General features: G+C 40.7%; 1 protein-coding gene across 8 annotated transcripts in view; it reads left to right on the forward strand.

The window, feature by feature from the left end:
- col8a2 (collagen, type VIII, alpha 2) overlaps nt 1-24,196 on the forward strand; it is a 123,343-nt gene that overhangs the window by 40,266 nt on the left and 58,881 nt on the right. For 3 of the 8 annotated variants that reach the window (XM_042435193.1, XM_042435188.1, XM_042435195.1), the window contains 3 exons: nt 6,928-6,991; nt 7,315-7,468; nt 24,111-24,179. The exons of 1 other annotated variant lie outside the window; for it this stretch is intronic. The gene's annotated coding sequence lies outside the window, so the exon portion shown is untranslated. Of the gene's footprint in view, nt 1-4,300; nt 6,992-7,314; nt 7,469-23,317; nt 23,434-24,110; nt 24,180-24,196 lie in introns of those variants that run through there. 4 more of the 8 variants (XM_042435194.1, XM_042435191.1, XM_042435196.1 and 1 more) reach the window with 4 other exon arrangements.

The raw sequence follows: 24,196 nt of genomic DNA on the forward strand, positions 1-24,196 counted from the left end.
AAGGGGCATTCCAGTTAGTCTGGGACTAATTTTCTGTTCATTCCTGTCTATATCACTAACATTGTGCTCACCTAGTTAATTGCTAACATGGCTGTGGAGACAAAGCTAAGAAAAAAGCAGCAAGACCATCAGGCAGGTTTAAAAACAAACCCCTGGGTAAGCCAAACTTGTTGGGAAGAAAAAACACAGCTGAATGGTAAAAGTATTACCCAAACTGTCCATTGTAAGCAGCCATTACAGTTTGCAGACCAATTTTTGGGTTAAACCTGACCTACCCTATTAGCCGTAGTTGTGCACCAATAGTTTTCCTATGCAATTATGGATTAATACCATCAATTTGGGTGCACTCAGATTTGGTTTTACCTCCCAATAAAGTGGTTTAAATAATGTGGCCAAATTGTCTGATCGTGTTTCTCGCCCTGTCAGACTTCATTGGAGTGATGTTGCCATGTTCCCAGATCTCAGTCATTACATTAGTGAGTACAATGTTATCTTAACCAGTAGAAACAATAACGAAAACTACAGAATTTTCCCTTTTCTTTAAAGAGTCAATTCACCCAAATCACAAAGAAACACATTTTCTCTCTTGTGCTATGCAGATCTAGTTCTGGTTTTATAAGCTTTTGAGATATTCACCTTTAACTGGGAAATAATTGTAATATGAAAAGAAAAGATTCACCTAAATTTTTTAAAGCCTTTCATTCAGATCCATTGTGTTGAGACAGGTGTCTCAAAACTCTGGGCCCATCAAAGACACCCAAGCTGGGTCGTCATGACCCGGATGAATGCCACAACGTCTGACCTTACTCACAGACACAGATACTCTTTCTCACTATCTCACTCCCAGCATACAATAGCAGATACATTTAGGTAAAGTGTAATGACATTATTGCAGTGATAAGCTGTGTATTGCTCTCATAGGACAGCTTCATCATGGATCTAGACGATGCTCAAGCAAAAACTTACAAAAACTCAAACTATTTGACAGCAGCCAAATCTAGGCTGATAAATGATTATGTTTATTTTATCAAACACTGCATTCTTCTGTCTGTCTTTACACTCGTCTTTTCACGTGCCATGGCGCATTCATCTCATAATCCTATCTCCGACAAAAAACTATCCATCATGCTCTTTCAGGTTTCTTTCCTCAATTCTGAACTATGGCAAATATGTGTCTGTGTGTTCCCTTTTAAGGAATGAGAAGGAATGCTCCCATCACTCTCTCTTCTCTTTTTTTTTCCACCGCCTTTCATTTACAAAAGAATCAGTGGTGACGAGGTGCGTGTCTAGACTTCTTTGCAGAGATAGTAGTCAAAATAAATCAGGGGGAGATGTGCTGGATCAGACCTAGTGGAAAGGTACGCCGCTGATTGACTATGAATTGCTCTGTTGTGAAAGGAACAGGCAGTGAGGCGTCTCGAATATTTGGCGTTGTTGAGTGCATGGCCAGACCTCAGGGGATTCTGGGACGATAAAATAATTCCCCAAGCCACTATTCATGTGTTTTTTTTTTTTTCTCTGGCAAATAATGTTGTCATCCAAACTGGCCCTGTCATTCCCCCATGACTGGACTGGTTGAGCATTGGTCTGTGATGGATTTTTTTTTCTTTCTCATCAGGCCAGTGGGATATGGTGGCCCTTGATAGCAAGAGAGAAAGAGAAAATAAAATTTAGAAATGCAGGGTGAGATAACAATAGTATCAGGAAGCGGACATAATGATGAAGAGGAAACTCACGTGTGCTATTTCTTCGTTTATTTAGCCCAGGAGGAGAGAAAGGGAAACTGTCTGGGGAGCGATGTATATATTTGTTTTAACTGCCAGGTCAAATACAGGGCAAGGGTCAGATGTATTTTAGTAGCCTCAGGCTGTTCTCACTGGAGTGGGAGAAGAGGAGAGAGATTTGAACAGAGTGGAAGAGCACCCTCAATGATCTTTAATTGCTGGATCCTCTGCCAAAATGTTTGACCTGCAGCCATGAATCAGAGACTTCATAGGTAGTCCAGAGGACACGGAGATGGTGAGGGGAGGGGGACGGTCAGAGTGTTCAACTGTGAGAATGAAAGGGAAAATTCAGAACTTAACTTCTGCATCTAATGGTGAATGGACTTTCTATTGTAACATTTTAAAAGTATATACATTATGTTCAACCTTGTGCTGATATACTCTACGTAACTACCCTTCGTATCTCAGTTGCATTTAGTGTAATCCTCCACTGTGCTCTGAGCAAGATGCTATCAATGGCAACAAATTCCAGTCTCACCCCCTGCACCCTCTGATCCAATCTTAGCAATTCCTCTACATTTTCAGCATTCTTTGCCCACACTGGCATACCTCATGAAACTTGTCTTCTTGACGCAGACAGTGAAGGGAAAAGGTAAAGAGCAGTTACCCAAAGTTGGGAACAACCAATATGATCTTCAACAGAAGCAGGGCGTCTGGATATTACAGCATAATGGCGTGTTAAAACACAGGTTATATGAGACCCTTGATGCACAGGCTCAGACTTATAAGCCACAAACCTCAAATAAAAAGTATAAAAATATGGACATTGTTTCAAAATGACCTAATGCCTAGCATGTAATTTTCTGCCTCCGAGCAGGCAGGTATTTGCCATAGAAAGGTTCACAGCTTATATTAGCGATAAGGGCCTATAAAAATGTGGCCTGAGATGTATTATACCTCCTGAGTGGATACACCTGGCTGGGCATTTGCATGCCAGTGTGTGTATGTGTGTGTGTGTGTGTGTGTGTGTGTGTGCATAGTACAGTTAATGTGTGTTTTTTTTTTTTTTTTTGAATTTCTTCATTTCGGTCTTGTTGTCATTCTAGTCTCAGTGTTGACATTAAAACTAATCAACTCTTATTGAGACCAGGCTTCTAGACACACTTCATTAAAAGAGCATTAAAGCACTAGCTAGTCAAAACTCCACTGAAGTTCATAAGACACTGTAGTTTAAACTCAACCTTTTCAATGGAGCAATGTTTCAGTGCTGCAAAAAGATAAAGTTAGATCTTTTCCAAACATCTCACTTAAAGCCACACAATTGCACATAAGACTAAAAGATTGCTGTGTGATTGCTATAGACAAAACAATTACAACATTGAGAGGTACACATAATAAATAGAGAAATACTTACTAAAATAAAATGGTGTAGTACTGGTGGCCAAAGGGTTCAACCCTTATCCTACCAACATATTTAACATACAAGGACTACCAACTCGGGTACCTCAGGACCTTAAGAATAAACCACTCTAAGAAACAACCATCATAGCCAACCATCATTGTTAGTAGTTATGTAATTAATGTCACCTGAAACAAACAGCAGATTATCATTGTTTTAGGAAAGTTACAGTTGATTTGCATATTGTTTAAAACGAAAATATATACTTTTCTTTCAGCTTTTATCCCAAGTACAATCTTTCTACAAAGCCTTCAAAATGATTGACAGAGTGCTCCCCTGATAGTGTGTGATACTTTAAATTAGGACCCATGTTGAATATGAACTCACTAAATGGTTCCAGCAATTAAAACTGCATAGGTGGAATCGGGTGCTTTTCACTGGGGTCCCTGAGAACACCAATACATTGGTATTTTTAAAAATCACAAATTAAAACAGACACAGAAAACACTGATATGAAGTCATTGAGGAACAAATTGATTGACAAAGTCATGAAAAATTGGAATGATAGAGAAAGCACCTGTGAGATATGACAAAAAGTAAACCTCTGGGGTCTGCGGGTACCCCAGTCAGTAGGATTAAAGTTAAGTTGCTGACAAGTGGCAACTACCAAAGCTTGTGGCTGAAGCCAATGTGGAGGTGCATTAAATTGCAATACCACCCACTGCCACTAGATGCCTGCTCAAAAAATCCCTGGCTCCTATTGAGTCCCATTCAAAAGGTGTTGAATCGTTATGGTCTCAATCTCAATTCAGGGCATCTGATAAGTGTGCTGGTTGTCATTTGGAAATTATTGCTTGCACTGAGTCGACTATTGGTGCAATACTTCGGTAAGTTTAATGTTACTTCATTATGATACCTGCCCTGTTAGCAGAACTTTGCTAATGTAGTTAACATTAGCCCCTAGTGTTTCCAGTAAGATGTTATTTCTTCAGTCTGAAGTAGCGAGGCATGTTTCCAAAGTGTGAAAGGCAACACCCCTCCTCATTTGGAAGGTCCTGGCTCCAAACTTAAAAGATGGTGCCGACCATAAGCAGCAACTCTTGGCTTCAAACCGGCCCCAATGTAAACCAATGGATGACGTCACACCTCACTACGTCCATCTTTATATACAGTCTATGGTTGTTGACCATGACCATTTCCTGTCAGTTCTCAGCTATCTATTCTTTAATACAGGCACACAATCCCAAAAATGGCTAGCTAAATTGTTTAATGTGAAGTATGCTGAAATTCCCAAGTCCCCCATTGCCAGAGAGATAATATTCCTTAAAATGCTATTAGTATTAATTTACCCAGGAACAGTCCTGGGTTTTGGAATGATTTTGGCTTAGTGGCCCCAGTTGGAATTGCAGGTCAGATGTCATGATAGGGCCAAAACTTACTTCTTTCAGTGGTCAAAAAAATATTAACTTGGGATGAAATAGTTAAACTAAACAACTCACAAGTGAACCAACTTTAAATCTAAATCTTAAAAAGCACCCTCTCTTTCTATTTCTAAGAAGTTGATAAAAACATAAAACTGGATTAACAGATGTTGCTAGAAGTTCATTTCACTTCAAGTAAACAGGCCTTTAAATGACCTTTTACTTCCAAATGCCATCAAGCCCATCCAAACTCCTACCTATCTCCTTCAGAAATGCATCTTCTTTTCTGAGTCTGAGGTGGTGAAATGTGTGTCAGTAAAATCTGACATGCTTGGAAATGTTTTCTCTCGCTTTCCCAAGAGCGGCAGTTTGATGAGCTTCCAGCTCCTTCTCATGTTCTGAGGCAATGATACACTGCAATGGCGAATGTTTTTATTCAGCATTGGCCTTTTGTAGTGACCTGACAAGCATGAAAATAAAGATAGGATTGGGAGTCTTACTTCGGACTCTGATTTTTAAATGCAATTTGAAGATATTTTTTGTTCCACTTTTGTAATGAAAGACATATATGGAAAGAGTAAGGAGGATGTATGATGAGAATCCCATTTTCCCTTACTGGGACTTGGCTTCTACTGGATCAACAAATCTGCTTTCAGTCTTTTGCATTATGTTCAAGTCGGCTCCTGGCTGATCAGGACAAACTCAACTGTCCACCTTGGAAGTCACACTGATGACTTATATTTTTGTCTGAAACAGGAACTCGCCCAGCACACAGAATAACACCTTAAAGGGGCCATATTATACCCCTTTTCCACAAGTTAACACAGTTCCCTGGGGTCTTAATAAAATGTATCTGACATGCTTTGGTAGCACATAGCAAATAGCACAAGGATCAAGCACCACAGCAGCCTTTTCATCCTGTCTAAATAGCCCTGTTCAGAATGGACAGTTTGAGTGCCTGTCCCGCCCACCTCACCCCCCTCTTCCACAGGGTGTGCCGGCTACCAAGGCAGCTGTTGAGTGTGAACCCTGCAGAAACATGGCTGACAGAGAAAACATAGCAGTACCCATGAGTGGTGCAGCAAACACATCAAATGCCTTGCATTACTCGCACAAGTTTGACTGCGGGATCATTTGTTTATTTGCCCCAAGTTTAAAAAATCAGAAGCAGCAGCAGCAGGACTCCGAGGCTCTGCTCCCCAGCTCTCTCATCATCAGAGCTGGCTGGCGCTCAGCAGCCATCTCTCAGCAAGCAGGGCCTCTGTCCCTAGTCCAGCCCTGCGATACGTGCAAATTTTTCGCCCTTAGCTTAGCTTAGCTTAGTTTAGCTGGTCTCAGCCAGTGCTTGCGAGAAAAACATGGTGGACCTCAGGAAATTTATTGGGTGGAGACTCAGATAGAGACAAATGGGGGACAGTACAATTTCAGTGAAGCCCCATGTGATGTAAGAAGGGGCATCAAATCTGAATGGCTTGTTGAATCATGAGAGTACAACCCACACCAAACTGACTGGGTTGTCTTATTTCACAATTTGTGTGTGAATAGCCACATCAGAGACACAAATATATACACAAAAGCACTGAAAAAGTGAGTTTTTCATAATATGGCCCCTTTAACCAGTGCATCTTTGGCACTCAGACTGTTTCCTGTTACATTTTAAATCAATGATAAGGCTTTTTCTCACCTCTCAGAGCCTGACAGTGGTACATGCCTCTCAGTTTGTCATGTATCCCTGAACAGATATGGAGAAATAGAAGCAGAAGAGGGCCCTCACCACAACAAAGAACCAAGCTCAAAACTTTGGGCTTCTAGCTCAAATTACAGGGTTGAATGTCCTCTTGGTGGCTTTTGATCAGGGGCATTAGATTATACTGTCAGCTCCTCTCTTTGCAAATTCCAGTTGTGTGACTCTGCCTGTGGTGTCTCCTTTGATATTGCCACACATACATGCACACACACACACATACATATACACACACACACACACACACTCAGTCTCAAACACAGCACAGTAAAGGAACATCAGCAAATATTTGGCTTTGTAGTTCCATCAGGTATGTTTTTCTTTTATTCGTTTTACTTCTAATCAGAACTGATGCATAAATCACACAACTACTTTAGCATGAAATCATGCTCCACTCCCGCAGTCTGAAGCTTGGTGGTCACATCCAAATACACTCCAACCTACAAGCAAGACTTTCGCACATCTTCATCATGAAAACTTGACATTTCCTTTGTGATTTCACCTTGCGAGAACCCATGAAACACCTGGAACATTCATCAAAAACTATGCATACAGAGGCTGCAGCAGGCTGTTTGTCCTGCTGAGATACTGCTCAGCTCCTTGTGTGTTCCACCCACCTTGTCTTTCCTGATGTAACAGTACACCAATCCTGCTAATGAGCTGGCTGAAGACAGCATGATGGGATGGAAGCTGCTAGAGAAAAGTCAGTTCTGATACAGCATAATGGATGAGTAGTCTGTTAAGACATTTTCTATATATGTAGTGTATCTGTGTGCACTTCTGGCTGCATGTCAGTGTTTGATTCATCCTTTTTTTATGGCTTTGAAGTTCTGTGCTTTGTGTTTTGTACTGTAGGTGTGTTTTTACATGTGGCTGAAGACTAATTTATGCATGTCTCAGTGATCGTGTGTGGTCTACCAAAAGCACTACATGTGGCCATAGTTAAAAGTGGATTATTTCAATTGTTCAAAAAAATCAGAAAATATCTGCACCCCACTACCCTCCCTCTCCTTGTCACCTCTGCAGAAAACAAATGGAGTCTAATGGCATTCTTTGAATTCTTGGTGCGTGGAGCCGCTGTTTCCGTATTTCACGGATCTGAATGGTGTGGCCCAGGCAGTCTGGAATTCCTGGCTGAGAGATCAGAGGCCTTGATTTATCAGGATGTACTCTCTGTAAGGTGTGTGCATGCTCAGGGAAACTCAGATAACAGTGCACACACACCTGCACAGACACACAATTAAGTGAAGCTCTTTCATGTAAGTGTGAAATGGAGCAAAATCTCTGAAACATGGTTGTCCTGGCATCAGTGTGGTCCATGTCTGCTTAGAATTTAAGGATTGCATGTGCACACTTCAAGTGCATATCTACAGTGTAAAGAAGTGGGGGGGATACTTTTGACATTTTCATGGCTGCAGGGTGGGATTAATGGAAGATAGAAGAATCAGTTGTCATACATTGTCAATAGTTTTGTTATGGTAACATTTGCAGTAAACACAACGGACAGCTGAGGCTGATGGGAATGTCATTAATTTTGCAGGCATGTGGTCTTAAACCAAAGTATTGCACAGAGTAAAATTTGGACCTGATGATGGCACTAGGACAAAAATTAAGACATCACCAAAGTTATTATAATTCATTGTGAGGGTAGTATTAATGTATGTAACAAATGTCAAGTGGACTCTCCAGAGAGTCTGTTTGGGGTGCAGACTTCAGCCAGAAGAGTCCCATAAGTCGATGCAATATGGATGTTATGATATCAAATGAATAATAATAATATAAACAGAACAACCAGTCTATCCATCAAACATCTGTTTCTTCAATTTTTAATGTATTATAAGTGTACTGATGTAGCGAGGTTTCATATTACACAGAATATGCACAATTGGCATTAGTTCAGAAAAATACTTTGAGATGGGTCGCAAAACACATTACATGTGCTGTCAGAAACTCCCACAGGTTTAACTGGGCTTCCAAAACAGTTTTAAGAGCTGACTAACTCCAAAAGACACACTAGAAACGGACTTGAAGAAACTTGCTAACCTAGCAACATTAAGGCTACAAACAACCCATAATGTGACACTCTGTAGGAGACACTCTTTCAATTTAAAAAGAAAGAATATCTAGTGTTGTGAATAAAATCTAATGCTTAGTCCTCTAATATAACAGAACCACTGCTTTTTCAAACCAAGTTCCAGAAACAGATGTTGTCTTATATTCAGGCTAACATGGTATTTTAGAATGCCATCTTGGTTGTGTGGCACCTTGTTATTTCCACACACATGTGCATACTCACAGTCCTCATATACTGAAGGAAAAAAGATTATAGTGAAACAAAAGATCGATCAGGTGCATGTCTGATAAGTAATCAATTAATCTATTACTCATGTATCCTTCCACCCCAGCAATAAAGCAATAATTTATATGAAGTTTCACAAGTGCTCTCTTTATGTAACACTGCAACCTTTGTAAATTTGCAGTAGGATTTTGTCCAGGCCGAAGCACTGGTCCATCAAAAAATATAGTGCATGATCCAATCAGTGTGGATTGCCCGTATGATTTACATCAGGGTAAGTTATCAAAGTTAGAACTAAATGCAAATAAAAAACCTTCATGGCTCAAGGCCTTTGACTGGCCGTATTACTCCCCAGTGCAGATCAATTGATAAACATACTGTATATGCAGGGTAATGATATGTGATTTTAGCTGATTATTTCTTCAGATTAGTTCTGCCAGATGTAGTTAATTTGAGTAAAGTGCTTCCAGAAGTCTTTTTGCTTTGATAGGTATGTTTTAAGGCCCGATCTGGAATTAGGAAATAGTGCCACATTTTGTGCTAAGGTTGCCAAATGAATGATGTTGATCACATTTCTTCAAACTGACTATAACACATGTTACATGTGTTACATGTTTATATCAAGTGTCTTTCTTAATGTAGAGTTTCAGGAAATTTAGATAAAATTAGTACATTGTGAATTGTGTATTAAAGCAGTAGCTCTCTGTTTCTAAGAAGCAATATTACTGTGCAGCGCCCCCAATTTAGCAAATGGTCTGAAAATAGCACCCGGCCTCTCTGGTGTCAAGACCATTTAATTGAAAAAATGCTTTTGTTATTGCCTTGGCAGTTTGCTGGAGAGGGCATGTCAGTTTTCAGAATGCTCTATTTGCAGTGGGAATGTCAAATCATTCGTTTAGACCAGTCCAACTTAGACATTTGTCCCTGCAGGGTGTGATGACCTCACCTCTTTTGGCTGTTGGGCTGGCTGCTTGTCTTTGTGTTTTGTGTTGCAGATGCCCAGCAGGTGTGGTCAGTTCGTTGTTCATTGGGAACACCTGGACCCGGTGTTCCCAGTACTATAAGAGTACACCCCACTTGTTCCATGATGAGAGAGAAAGAGGAAACTGTCTCCATGCTCCCCATCTTTGTCTTTGCTTTTCCTTTTACTTGCTTTTCCACTCACTATTTTATCACTCTCGCATACATATCAACGCTACTGACTCACTGACTGCCACACCCAATAGTGTTTTAACATTTTTAGTTGTTTCAAATAAATTAAAGTTTTTTTGATTTAACTTCTTTGTGTCGCCTCCCATTATTTGTCATGGTTTTTGAGCCAGTCATGACAAATTGGTGGCTCGTCTATTTCTGGTTCCTAGGTGTTATGTTTGTGTTCATTTAATCAGTTGTTCTCTTTGTGCTGAAACGTGTCCAGGTGCTGTTGATTGTAGGGGTTTCCCAGGTAGTCTGAGTAGAGGGACCAATCTGTGATGGGGTTGGTATGTATGCCACCTGGTTCCCTGATTTATTTGCATATTCTGGTTTGGGCCTCGTTCTGTGTAATTGAAGTCAGAGAAAACACCTGGGTGAGCTGAGTGCCTTTGCTGGTGTTCAGAAGAGCATGGTTGGAGTTGTGGATTGGAAGACCTGTTCACCAAAGGAAAGTGTTGACATGCTGGTGTGTAATTGTTTGGGAGATATAGCTATTTTCCCCTGTTAGGCATAGCAGCGTTGCTCCTTTGAGTTTCGCTGGTTTGTTGTTTTTTTTGTGTTGGGGTGAATGCAGTTAGATCTTTGTCTCGGGAGCATGTCCGTGTTTGTTGGGGGGTTGCCAGATACTGGTCACTTCTCCATACCAGCAGTCTTGAGTGCCCGCCGCAACTAACCACATAAAGACTATGGGTGAATTAGTTTAGTATTTGGTTAGGCAGATAGAGGGGACGCTCGTGTTTGCCTTTTTTACAGCCAGCATGTTGACTACTGCTTTCCATTGGTCTGGGTTTGTAAAATGGCTCATGTTGAGGACTTTTTTGAGATTCCATCAGACTTGTTTTTAGATGGCTGCGCAAAGGAGCAGTTGTTGAAAATTGCAGGCCACTATAAGGTTGAAGTCAGTGACAAAGGGCTCAAGGACACAGTTAAGTCTATTGTAAAAGGCTAACCTGTATGAGATGATGGTGTTGCCAGGTGAAGCGGGAGGTATTGTTGAGGATACTGCTGGTTTGTCTTCACTGACAGGTCAGAGTACTGGTTTGTCCTTTGAACAGCAGTAGTAGTTACTGTTGTTACAAATGGAGCATTTGTAATACTGTTGTAACAACAACATGGAACAAAAGTTAAAGCATCGGGCTGAAGTTGAGAAAAATGAGAAAACCTGCAAGTTCAGGAGCAAAGTATCTTTTGAGGCCACCAGTTATCCAGCTGCATATCCCTTGCGGTCAATAACAACTATGTCTGTGGTTAAAGCACTTGCAATTAATTTACATCTTTGGAATCCCCAGTGTTGTTCAAAGTGATCAAGGCCCTAACTTTTCCTCCCATATATTTGGACAGGTGTTAAAACAACTTCAAGTAAAGCACTCTCAGTCGTCAGCCTATCATGCACAAAGTCAGGGGGCACTGGAACATTTTCATCAGACACTTAAGTCACTGCTGCATGCATTTTGCACAGAGTTGGGCAGGGATTGGGAGGAAGGTCTGCTGTGGTTAATGTTGGCAGCCAGGGAGGTAACCCAGGAGAGCATAGGGTTTAGTCCCAATGACTTGGTGTTTGCACATTCTCTGCGTGGTCCTCTGGCAGGGACAATTTTAAGAGTAGTGAACCTCCAAAAAACCTGATTGACTATGTAAATGGGTTCAGGCATAGGTTATATGTTGCAGGGGAATTGGCAATGGAGAAATTGGCTACAGCACAAGAGAAAATGAAGCGTGTTTATGACCAATGGGCTTAGCGGCGCCAATTCAGTCCTGGCCATCAAATGCTGGCTCTTTTACCAATTGTTGGGTCATCCTTTCAGGCCAGGTTCACAGGTCCTCACATGGTTGTAAATCAGACCTCAGAGGAGAACTACTTGATTTCTACTCCAGAGCAGAGTAAGAAATCACAGCTTTGTCATGTCAATCTGTGGAAGCCGTACTACTCTCTTGCAGTTGAGCCGAGTGGAGTAAAGGTACATAGTTCTGAGTGTGTCCAGCCTGCCAGTCTTGTGAGCACTGTGGTAGGTTCCCTCTCTCAGTCAGTGGCAGTGACAGAGATGGAAGAGTCTCACAGTTTTGATCAAGTGTTGTTGTGTGGTTGGCTAAAACACTGAAACTCTTAACAACTTGGATAATTTGTTAGGCCATTTGCAAGAGTCAAAGCGTGTTGAGTAGGCTGAGCTAATTAGCAGTTTTCCAAGTTTGTTTGGTGACACAGCTTCACAAACCCACCTTGTAGAGTGTGATATAGAGGTGTGGGATGCAAAACTGATCAAACAGTGTTTTTACTGTGTGTCTGCTGATAAGCGTAAGTATTTAGACGCAGAGGTCAAGTATATGCTTGAAAACAATACTGCTGAACCATCATCTTCTAGCTGGGCCTCTCCATGTCTGCTTGTCCTTAAGTCTGATAACGCCCCCAGATTTTGCTCAGACTTTTGTAAGGTCAGCAGTGTCACTAAGCCGGACGCATTTCCACTTCCGCAGATGGATGATTGCATCGATCAAGTTGGATTTGCAAAGTTCATGAGTAAATTTGATCTGCTTAAGGGATTTTGGCAGGTACCATGGTCCCAAAGGGCGCAAGAGATTTCTGCATTTATAACTCCATTTGGCCTGTATTCATAGAAGGTGATGCCTTTTGGGCTTGCGGAACGCAACAGAAACATTCCAACGTTTGATGAATATGGTGGTTGGGGATTTGGAAGGTTGTGCTATTTGGATGATGTGGTTGTCTACAGTGACTGTTGGGACAGTCATGTTTTACACATTCACCTATTGTTTGAATGTTATGCTGCTGCACGACTGACAGTTAATCTGGCAAAATGTGATTTTTCTCATGCAACAGTAATGTACCTTGGACATGTTGTGGGCCAGGGCCAAGTGCGAGAAAAGGTGCCTTCTATAAAGCAGTTTCCTTTGCCAATGACAAAAAGGAACTAATATGGTTCTTGGGGATGGTAGGATACTACCGCAGTTTCTGTAGGAAGTTTTAAATGTTAAATATATGTGGCCTCCTGTTTGTCAGCAGGCTTTCCAGAATGTCAAGGCCTTTTGTGTAGTGCTGTGCAGCTGGCCACCCCCGGTGTGGAGAAGCCGTTCAAGCTGCAGGTGAATACCAGTCACATGGGGGCAGGTGCGGTATTGATGCAGTCTGACAATCAGGGGGTGGGTAGGAGCTTAACTACTCTGTGATTGAAAAGGAGACTTTTGCATTTGTCTTTGGGCTAGGGCTTTGTCGTAGAGCTTTGTGTCATTTTGATGTGTATGTGGGTTTAGGAGTGCCGGTTGTTGTCTTTACTGACCACAACCGACTTACATTTTTGAACTCTGTGAAATGCCCTAAACAAAGATTAATTAGGTGGTCTCTGATGTTACAGTCTCATTGTTTGGACATATGCCACATTAAGGGGTCAGATACTCTGTTAGTGGACACACTGTCATTAGCCATTGTGATGTAATGCAGCCTGTGTTGTGTTAATCTCTCCTCTTACTTATGGAGTGTACAAGCAGGATCCTTGTGCTGAGGTTGAGGGAGAGTGTTGCCTGCAGGCTGTATATTTTGTTTTGAGAATTGGTTAAAATTGCTTTGTCATGGTTCCTGTTGGCACCCCATCTTTATGAGGGGGTGGGGGGGGGAAAGTACACCTGGGCTCGGTGTACTACAGCACTATAAGAGTACACCATATGTGTTCCATGATGAGAGGGAAAGGGGAAACTCTGCTCCCTACTCTCCACACTCCACATCTTTGTCTTTGCTTTTCCTTTTGCTATACAACAGTACACTCACTATTTTATCACTCACGCATACACGCCAATGCTACTGACGTACTAACTTTTTTGTGTCGCTGCCTGTTATTTGCCACGGTTTTTGAGGCAGTCATGACAAGGGTGAATACAATCAGCACAGTTATGATGCTGGGGGCAAAATTAATCACCAAGCTCTCCACACAGAAAGCCTTTTCATTCATACAAGTCATGAGGTAAATGTTGAAAATATTCTGGCTGGGTATTTTAGGAAAGAGCAAGCTCTTAACCTTTGAGGATTGACGTAGAAGAGAATGATGAGGGTAGCAACTAAACACTTTGCAGTGCAGCTATTTTGAAAAACAGTAACATTAGGGAGAAGTGGCTGGAGCAGAGAGTCATAAATGGTGTTCTTTAAAATTTGCTTGTATTTGCTCTTAATGTCAGTGACAGTTTAGACTGTTGGACACATGCCCTATTCAACAGTTTCGTCATGGTGTTTTTCTGCCTCCAGAATGGAAGTAGGGGAAGGAGTGCTGAGTCATGGCTTCAAGGTGGCTACAACTCACCTGTGGTTCCCTGGTACCAAACCCAGCACTTTTGCTCAATCACAACCAGCTGTCCACGTGTCTGAAAACACACACTAAGCCACAAAAGTTTGTTAAAATAAAGAGTGAACCTGCTTTAAAAGCCCCAGATGTATAACTGACTGCTGTTTTTGCTGAGGACTGTAGTCACTCCTAAAACACCTGTCGCTTTCAGGAGAGAGTGCTCCTCTGAGGCCTTTTAGTGTGCACTTAGTGCTTTTTACACATTTTAGTGACCATAATGGAAAAATAAATATTTGCTTCTAATCTCATTATTTGTGTATTCAATAATACATCTTAAGAAAAGTAAAAACAGCAAGCTTTTTCTTGTGTTGAAGTGCCAAGTTATATGTTCACTGATTCCAGCCTCTTCCATTAATACAGATTCAATTGGCTAGGTTGAGGCTGCTGCTTTGAGTTGGAGAACAGCAAAAGTCTTGATTAACATCTCTCCTTAGTGTCTTCAAACAAAGCAACGTTTAGGTGCCAGTATACTTTATCAGAACTGCTTGTTGGATAGTGAAACAGCCTCGGAAACCCCCTTTCCCCCACATCTCTGGGGCTGCTGCATCTGACAGTTTCTGTAACTTTCCAAAACTGAAACAGTGATTGGCGAGGCCTGTGGAGGTGTGAAAGTAAGCAGGATTTGAACTTGTTTCTGTTTTGCTCTTTTTTCATTTAATTACACAACTATTTCTGCTGCTTTTCCTCTTTACAGCCGAGTTCAACACTATGAATGCCTTTGAGGAGAGACAGCAAAAATGTTATGCTGTTATCCATTGTGTGTCGGCTTTTCACTCCACCTTTGAGTGTGGCTGTTCGGAACAGCCATTAGCTCTTTTGCCTTCCAATGTGTTCAGACCACCCATTGTGCAAACTAGTTGTTTTCTAGCATAACCTGGCCCTTAGTCTCAGTCAGTCTTAACCCAACCACTTGCCAAAGTCAGCATGCTCAAACTTACCTTACATTTATAGCAAAATGCAAATGCAAAGATGTCACTCCATGGTCAGCTTACATGCTGACCTTAAAAAAACTCAAAAACTAATGGCTTATCCTGTGGAGGGTTGAAAAGCCTACTCAAAGACACATTGGGTAAGGGATCACGAATAGTCTACGACACTGTCTTGTGTAAAATGTATAGTAAATTGAAAATAAGCAAATTATCAATGTCCCTTAATTCTTACCATGAAGACACTTCATATGATATACTGAATCAATGTTAATTGCTAGTCAATATCAATACATAATTTCCCTTTAAAACAACAATAAGCATGCGGTTTTCAGTCTTTACTACAAGGCAGTAGGCGTGGGTAAGAGGCTGACATCAAAGATGGAAGCATGGACTGAATATTTGCCAAAGTAGTGCACTTTCAACATTGGAACCTAGTATTATAAGTTTAGTATAGAACTGATAATCAGCCATAATGAATAAACAAAGACAGACACTGGTCATGTTTCACGTTCATACGAAAAAAAAAACTCTTGCAATTCACTTAAGGACCCATTAAGCATCACACACATACTAAAATAACAGTAACATGTAAACTACTGACTTTAGAGTTATGTTCCATTTGATGACTTTTAATAACCACCTCTTTAGTTGAGGTCATAGTTACACAATAATCAACAGATTTCTCAATATAGACGTTGACAAGCCACACACATACTTAAGCACATGTGAGTGTCTCACATACAGAAATCATGCTGTCAGGCAGTCAGTCATTTAGGCAAACACACATACACATAGCATTCCACAAGTTAAACTCACTAGCTAACTCAATAATGACCTTTAAAAAGTATTCTCATTATCCTTAAAGAATACGGGCATCCTTGCAAAAAAGGTTAAATGACATTTTGGAAAGTCAGATATACATGCATTTTACAACCTGCTATTAGATCAACATGCCAGGGATAATTTAGGAGAGAACACACTTCTATATGTGTATCCCTATGACTTTTTGATTGTTACAATTACAAGTGCATGGCTCTTGTTAAGGCTCCTGACCGTTTATGGTTTCCGGCTGAGTACACAGGTTCAAATATTTTTTCTCCTCATTTAAGGGGAACATTAAAGACCGCCTCTGAGGCCTTGCTGCAGATGGTCCGATGATCTGTATGCCGAGGACCCCACACTGGAATACTTGTACCCTTGGCCTTTTTACTCCCCTTCCCTCTTTTGCTCCCTCTCTGTATTTTGTCATTTCTCCTGCCAACCAGCAAAGCTTAGCTCCCTGAAAGCTATAAAACGAGTGTTTTAACAAAAAACACTGGCATGCCTTTGCAGTCCTTCAAAGGGGACTTTTCTGGCATTGGAGACAGTACAGAGACTCCATGCATGTCTTATTGGATGTTCTCAGACACATTCTCAATCAACAAACACAGAGGGGTGGGATATTCGCATGGCAATTCCAAGCATCACCACAAACTTCAGACACATGCTGCACAGAGACAAAAGACAAGGGTGACGTGAAATAGGACAAGCCATTATAGGGAAAAGTAAATCTTTGATCTCCATAACTTTATACCTGAGATGGTCTTGAGAGTGAGCGTTCCCAGGGCTCTGATGAGTGCTGCACTCTGGCGCTGCGGTTCCCAGGAGGTTGCGCGCTCCAATCTTTCTAATGAGAGAACCTTCCAGGCTAGACATTGTGGGCTCTGGCTCCAGCCTACAGCCCATGCTGTTCTCACCACAAAGAAACAAGCCAAGTTATTCACTGATTCCTCTCTGACATCCTTGGCCAAATAGTCTCCAATCCCATCCTCCTACTGCCACCACTCTCTACTTTCTCTCCACCACTTACCCTCAACTTTGTCTTTTTGTTCTGTTTCTTTCAATTTCTCTCTATTTTCTCTTCTCTTTGATGTGGTTGTACTTGTTATTATGAGCCTGAAGGAGAGCATACGGAAGATTTATAATGAATACTCTTCTATTAATAAGGGTATGTCACACACAAAAGAACAAGACTTAGAGTTAATAGCCACTCTAGAGGCTCTGTTTGTTCTTAGGCACAGCTGCGCTTTGAGTGAAATGCTGATATCAGCATGCAACATGTTCACAATGACAATGCTAACATGCAACATGCCGATGTTTAGTAGGTGTGATGTTTACTGTGGTCCCCATCTTGATTTAGTGCAATAGCATGTTAATGTTTACCAATTAGCACTAAACACAAATTACAGCTGAGACCAGTGGTTTTCCAGGTATTTGGTCATAAACCAAACTAATCAAGAAATTGAAAGTTTGATCTGATGGTTGTGTTAGACTGAAAGTTAAGAGATCACCAATGTTATTCCAAATTATTCTGAGGGAGACATGAATGTCACTGAATTTCATGGCAATCCATCAAATAGTTGTTGAGACCTTTCACACAAAACCTCATGGTGGTGCTAGAGGAAAAGTCAGGGAATCACAAAAGTCTGTTAGATTCATCCTTTGGGGACCATGAATGTCTGTACAAAATTTCCATGGCAATCCATCAAATAGTTGTTGAGATATTTCAGTGTAGACCAAAGTGGTGGACCTGCAGACATACAGACAGACAGAAAATGTATGGGCACAGATTCTACATGGGCAGCTTTGGGGCAAACTGACTCGTACATTCAAACTCACACAGGAGTGCTGCTGTGCTTGGCATGTTCAGCGAATGTCAGTGTTTACACAGCATGTGATAGCTCAGGCGGGAGGGAGGAAATAGCACCGGCAAAAAGGGTGGCCAATTCTGAAGGAGGAAGTCCATCTGTGCAAACAGCACCTAGGTAAGGGAGTTATTAATTACCTCAGGTCACTAGCCAAACTTTTGGCCTGGCACAGGATGGGAAGCAGCTTATGGAGTTAATTTACGCATAATAAGAAAGTAAGTTGAAAGCCTATTTGGAGCACCTTGTCTTATTCCAAAAGAACACACACCCAAGCATGTGCCCTCTTGTCTTCACTTTCGACTCCTCTTATATTTGGGAGAAGGGGTTCAATGGCTCTTTTTTTACCCCTCCTTTTTGCTTTCAAGAATGTCTGCAATGCTTCCCAGGAATCCTGCCTTGTTGACTTTGGTTTGGGATAAAAGGTACAGCCTCCTCTGTTCTCCATGCTGATCCGAAAGGTGATTAGGCTGGCCTCAACATGAGCCCATGCATAGCCCAGCACATTGGCCCAGACAGATTACCCTACGTTCCTGTGTGCTCCTGCTATTCAGGGGACCCAGGTGAAGAGATAGATGAGAGGAGAGAAATTAAGGGAAGAATGTTGGTAGCTTGGTGGTGGTAGAGAGGACACATTTACTATGAAGCAATGGGAGTGAAAGTTCAGATTGTATTGGGATGATCTTGTTTGTAGATGAGGCTGTTGTGCATCATGAGTCTTCTCATGGTAAAGCAGGTGATCCTGATGTATTTGGGCACTACTGTTGTAGTAGACCTTCCCAGACTGACAACATCTCAGCTAAGATAGAGGTGGAAATTATGAATCCCTTTGCTAATTCTAATCATTTTGTTCAACTCCAATTCAGGAGAGAAAGATTTGTTGTCAATAATTAAGTAGTTTAGTCTTTTTTAAGCTAAAGGATGCATTACCACTCAAATGCCCATTAGTACACACACCACTAAGCCATCCCATCACCATTCCAAAACACTGTGATGTTATGGCATTACTTATGATTGTTCATTTCAGTCTTTCAGATTCTAAACAAGGTCAGGCTGTTGTAGGTTCAAACTTTTTTCCCAGGTCAGTACAAAGCTAGGCCTATATAAGCATTGTTTATAAGGTTAAAACCTCAGCAACCTTGTATCTGCAACAGTTATCCCATCATGATTATGTGGATTTCAAAGTCTTTCAAACAGGCAGTAACATGGCTGAACTGACAATGGTGATTTAAATCACCAGTGAGGGAAGCTTGGAAGCCAAAAGCTACTGATGATTCAGTTTATTCAGTCCAGCTTGAGGATTAGGTTTTAAAGAATAAGGCTGGTGATATTTTATATTTCCTTATTTTCAACAAATACTGTGAAAAGAGCAAAACCAACAATGAATTGATCCTACTGTTGCTTGTGTAGAAACACAAAGCCTGATATTACTTATTCCTCTGTGCCATATGAGCTCCACTGTTGTCCAAAAACAATTGAAACACATCAGTGAGCCACACCATTGCACAGAAATATTCCTTCATTATAATTAACACTAATACTTTAGTTTATTTTGAGTCATACAATGTCCTGTTGCTGGAAATAACTCACTAATGCAAATGTGTATTAATCCACGGCTGAAAATAGTCCCCAATAAATGCACTGTTTAATCCTGTTTGAGTAAGGTGTGCTTAAAACTACAGTGCCCAGCTGTTTTAGGAAATTGTTTAGCCTTTTTGAAAAATAAAATATATTTATGACCTCTTACTTCTTCAGTAGAAGATCAACGAGCTTTGTGCTGAGTGCCTCAAACAGGATGGCAGTATGAAAGTATTATAAACTGCACTAACTCATTGTTGGTTTTGGTCTTTTAATGGGATTTATTGACACTAACAAAATATAGAATAACACCAGTCTCATCCCATAAAGATTTGTTTGTTTACTTACTGAACATTTCTGAACTTGGATGCTCATCATCACCTCATCATGTCTGACAGGAATGGAACAAATTCAATCACAAACTGTTGATGCTGAAGCTTTAAAAATGAACATAGATGCCAGGGTGAGCCAACATTACTTGCCCAGTACAACTGTTGATTTTGCACATGCTTTTTTGTTCCCTTGCTGCTTCAGTATTCCTTTCCTCCCTACACTGTAATTACCCTCTCCCTCTTTTTTTTACCCCTCTCCCCAAAACTACCATCAGGAAGCTGTAAGTAAGACTGGTGTTTTGAAATAAGGACTATTTCCACGTGCACCATACTCTTGATGCATGGGTGAGAGAAAATCATGATTGGCTTGCATGGGCCAACAATAATATTGTGTTTAATCTAGATATCATTACATGCAAAATGAGCAGGAGAAATTCAAGGGCACCATTGTTTCCCTCAGCCAGTTTTTCAGAGGTCCACTGATGGAGTGTTTCCTTTAGAAACCCAAACCAGGAGAGATGTAGAGGTGCCACTTTCAGTTTATGAGCAAAACACAAAGAAAGACCAAGCATTAGAGAGACAGGAGGAGAGAGGGTGAGACAGAAAAGGTGAACATTTTGAAATTAGAGCAATCATCAGTTCCCTGCTATATAGCACTTTCTTACATGTGGTGACAGCATTGTGTGTGTTTGTGTGTTCTGGGTGACAGTATGGATGAACATGTGCCCATGTGCACATGAAATCACCTCGACATGAAAAGTTAATCATTTCTAATGTTTTAGTTAATTTTAGAACCACCCTGAGCCCAGATCACAGTTTGAGAAATACTGGTATTACTGGAAATTAAATGAGAAGGTCAATGGGCTAATGAAAAATGGACTAGCACCGAAGAAAAATGGCATTTGACTCCAAATGTACTACTGCCAGCTTTTCAGTGGCACAAAATAGAGACCTTTGCTTACCAAAATGGTACAGAATAGTAGGTCTATATGTTTCAATAGGAAAATATTTAAATATTACACACACTGGCAACAGAGCACGTTACCAAATAACAACCAAGAATATCATGTGGACAGTTTAAGCACCAGTGTTAATTATAGACCCTAAAGCTGACAAAATCCTCCAGCGAGAGTTGTCATTTCAGACAGCACAATCAACAGCTATCAGCTAAAATGGTTTGGACACTTTTTTAAAAAGTGTTTCATGTTATGGTTAAGATTTTTCTCTGTTTTAGGATTTCAGCTACCAAGGGTCAGGAGAGGGAACGTGAAGTGGAAAACCCACTGCTTCTACTTGGCGCTGGTTTGTCCTCATGGATGAGGCACTGGGACAGAGGCAATCCTCAGCTGCCCCGTTTCTCATTGCTTTTATCCAAGAGGACAAATCGGGGCCAAGTGCAGCAGTGGAGAAACAGGAGGAGGAAACAGAGGCAGGACATCTGTATGGCCTCCAAAGTGAGCAGGAAGACTGAGGAAGACTTGTTGGAGCTTATTAGGGAGAATACACAGTTCCAAGGGAAGATAAAGGCACAGTGTGTAGAGGAGAGCAGGGCATGGACCAAATTTCTGTTTATTGGAGGTGATTGATTTGTAATATAGCTGTGAAATTTAGTATCCACAGCCATAGTTGATACTTCTGCCTGTCTGTGTGTCCCCTTGTTAAGGAGACTTAACTGAGTTGCAACTCATCAAAAGAAAAATTCTTGCACAATTATCTCACACTTTTTTCCTATACTGTGACTTGTTGTACATTAAAAAAATGTCTGACTTTGGTGACTCCCAGTGGTAGTATCAAAAATGGCACCTTGGCAAAATGCTAACAGCACATACTGTGCATATTATCACTAGGATTGTCTCATTTTTGTTTTTGAAAGATACGATAATTAAACTATAAATGGTTTAACAGTAACCACAATTGGATACCATACTTTGCTGGAGAAGTCAAATCAAACATGCTGCTTTGGTAAAAAGACAACATACATAATCTTCAGATAATCTCCCAAAGAAAACTCATAAAATAATTTTGGGTCAAATCCCTGCATGACAATGGTGTAATAACAGCTTGTACTGCCAACTGATGTTATAAGTTAACAGTGGAAAGCATAAACTAGTTCACTAGTGCTATTGCTAACTTGGCACTACTGCATGTCTTAGCAGTCCATTGAGTCTCCAATCTTGACTGAGGGCTACTTGTTTCCGGTTAACCTAAAAGCAGTATTAATTAATTTTTGGCCACTTGGTGGCAGCAGAGCAAGACATAAACACAATGGTGACACATTATCACCTTATAATACCTTAATGGCAAATGTCTTAGCAAACTGAATGTGTAAATAGCCTATTTACACATCCAGCAGACTGGGAGCAACATTATCAATAATCATGAGTTGTATTTTTGGCCATCCCACAAATGTAAATCCTATATTCTTTATTTAGCTGTAGGTTGTTTTCCCCAACTCCTTAGTGGAAATATTTGGCAATATCTGAAACATCATAAGCAGCTGAATATTTTGATGTGTTCACCTGCTAGTCACTAACTTTGTCTGTGATTGGTGTTGGTACAGTAGGTTTATCAGAACTTTTTCACTGCAAACAGCTGAAAACTACTCCATGAGTAAGAGTGAACCAAACAAAACAATAAAGTTACAGCCTGCCAATCCAAAACAATAAGCTGAAAGATGCAAAAAAAATTGCACAGTCAGGTGATAATTCTGTGTGAGTTCATCACTGAGTGGTCCCTCTCATATTACACTTATTCATTTGATCCATTGTTGATATGAAAATATTGATTAATGTGGCTTTAAAGTTTACCAATCTGTTGGCACATATTATGCCTTTCACCTGATTTACTACTCTGTGTACTTGGTTTAGCAATAATCCCTGTCAGTCATATTTAATTGAGATTTAACTGAGGCTGTTATTTCAAAACCAAAAGATCATTAAAACATTCAAACAAACATTCAGGCCAAAATGATATTTTCAACACTAAACTAGTGTTAGAAATATCACATGTGCACTTGTTTTAAGGGATGATGTGTTTTTATTTTATGGACTTGTGGATTTTTCTTTTCAGTGTGTTGAAAGTACAGAGACAGATTTCTCTCCCATATGTAATGCATTGCAGACTGTCAGCCAACTTTGATTAATCAAACTTTAACCATAGCCTGTTGAACATGGCATTACATCCCTGTTGCTCAGAGAAACTTTGGGAGTGTGTTATAGCAACTGCAAAACAAAACAACAGACTTTCTACGCACCCAATCCATAACATTTTATGTATTTATTTATTTATGGAAATAGAAGCACTTTTTCTCTGGAATAGGAATCAGAGGATCAGATAAGCAAGAATATTTGCCAACCACCAGAATCTGATCCGCTCGATTTCCACAAGTGATTTACACCCTTATATTACACAGGAAAGGAAAAGATAGGATCAGCTAATGCTCTCGGTCTCCCCATCCCCTTCTTAATAACTCCTCAGAGAGGATGAGAGGAAGAGGAAGGAGGAAGAGGGAGCTCAGAGAGGGTGAGAGTGCCACGGGATGTGATTAGGCTGGACCTCCCGTTTATGATTTCTGTATTACAGGCGCTTGGTGCCAGACATTCCCTCCATGGAAGGAATGTCTTTCTAACCAGTTCCATGTGAATGGTTTAGGAGGGAACCACAGCCCACTGGTTGGGTTGAGGGCTCAGCCTTAAAACACACAGCAAGGGAGAAATATGCGGAGGATGAAGGGCAAGAGGTTGGAGAGGGAGAACAAGAGAATAGAAGGAGATACATGATGAACAGAGGGTCAGTAACGAGTGGAGAGATCTACAATAACTCACTTTATAACTGTATGGACACAAGTTCTTCTCTATATATACAGTGTTTAGTCCACTTGGTGCCCAGATTCCATCCACTTCCATCCACTCCAGCTGCTATGGACATAAATTAACATGGAATGTAGAGTTACATTATATTAAGTGGTGGTGGGGATTCGAATAAAGTTAGTGATGTGGCTTTAGGTTTCATACAAAACACAGGCTAATATCTTTTCCAGGATAGCATTCAGCTTTATAAGGCAAAAAGAGGGGGAAGATTAGCCCCAAGCAAGAAAAGAAAGCATATTGGTATAAAATTTGTTGGCTTTTTATAGATGAGATCATCGGATATACTATAAATGTATGTGTTAAAGTCCCATTGGATGAGGCATGATTTACTGTCGCATCTATATAAATCAAATCCAAAGGTCATAGAGTTAATGTGCAGCATTTTTGTTAGATTTTTTATTATTACGGCCTTCTGTCACACCGACATCTAGTGCAGACACTAAAATATACTCAGACATGAAATGGCATCATAAAATCCCAGCGTGCTGTCTGTGTTTAAATGAATTCCACCAAACTGCATTTGTGACAATTTTATGCAATTGAACTGTAATTGCAACACTAACAGATCATTAATATGTTTTTTTCAAAACGTCCTAGATCTGCAATTCACATTCTTCCCACGAGAAATTGGCCTGCAGAGAACACACCCATCCATCTCACTACAAGGTATTTGAATTTTACAG

This window comes from Thunnus maccoyii, chromosome 15 (assembly GCF_910596095.1).
Source record: "Thunnus maccoyii chromosome 15, fThuMac1.1, whole genome shotgun sequence".
Classification (NCBI taxonomy): Eukaryota; Metazoa; Chordata; class Actinopteri; order Scombriformes; family Scombridae; genus Thunnus; species Thunnus maccoyii.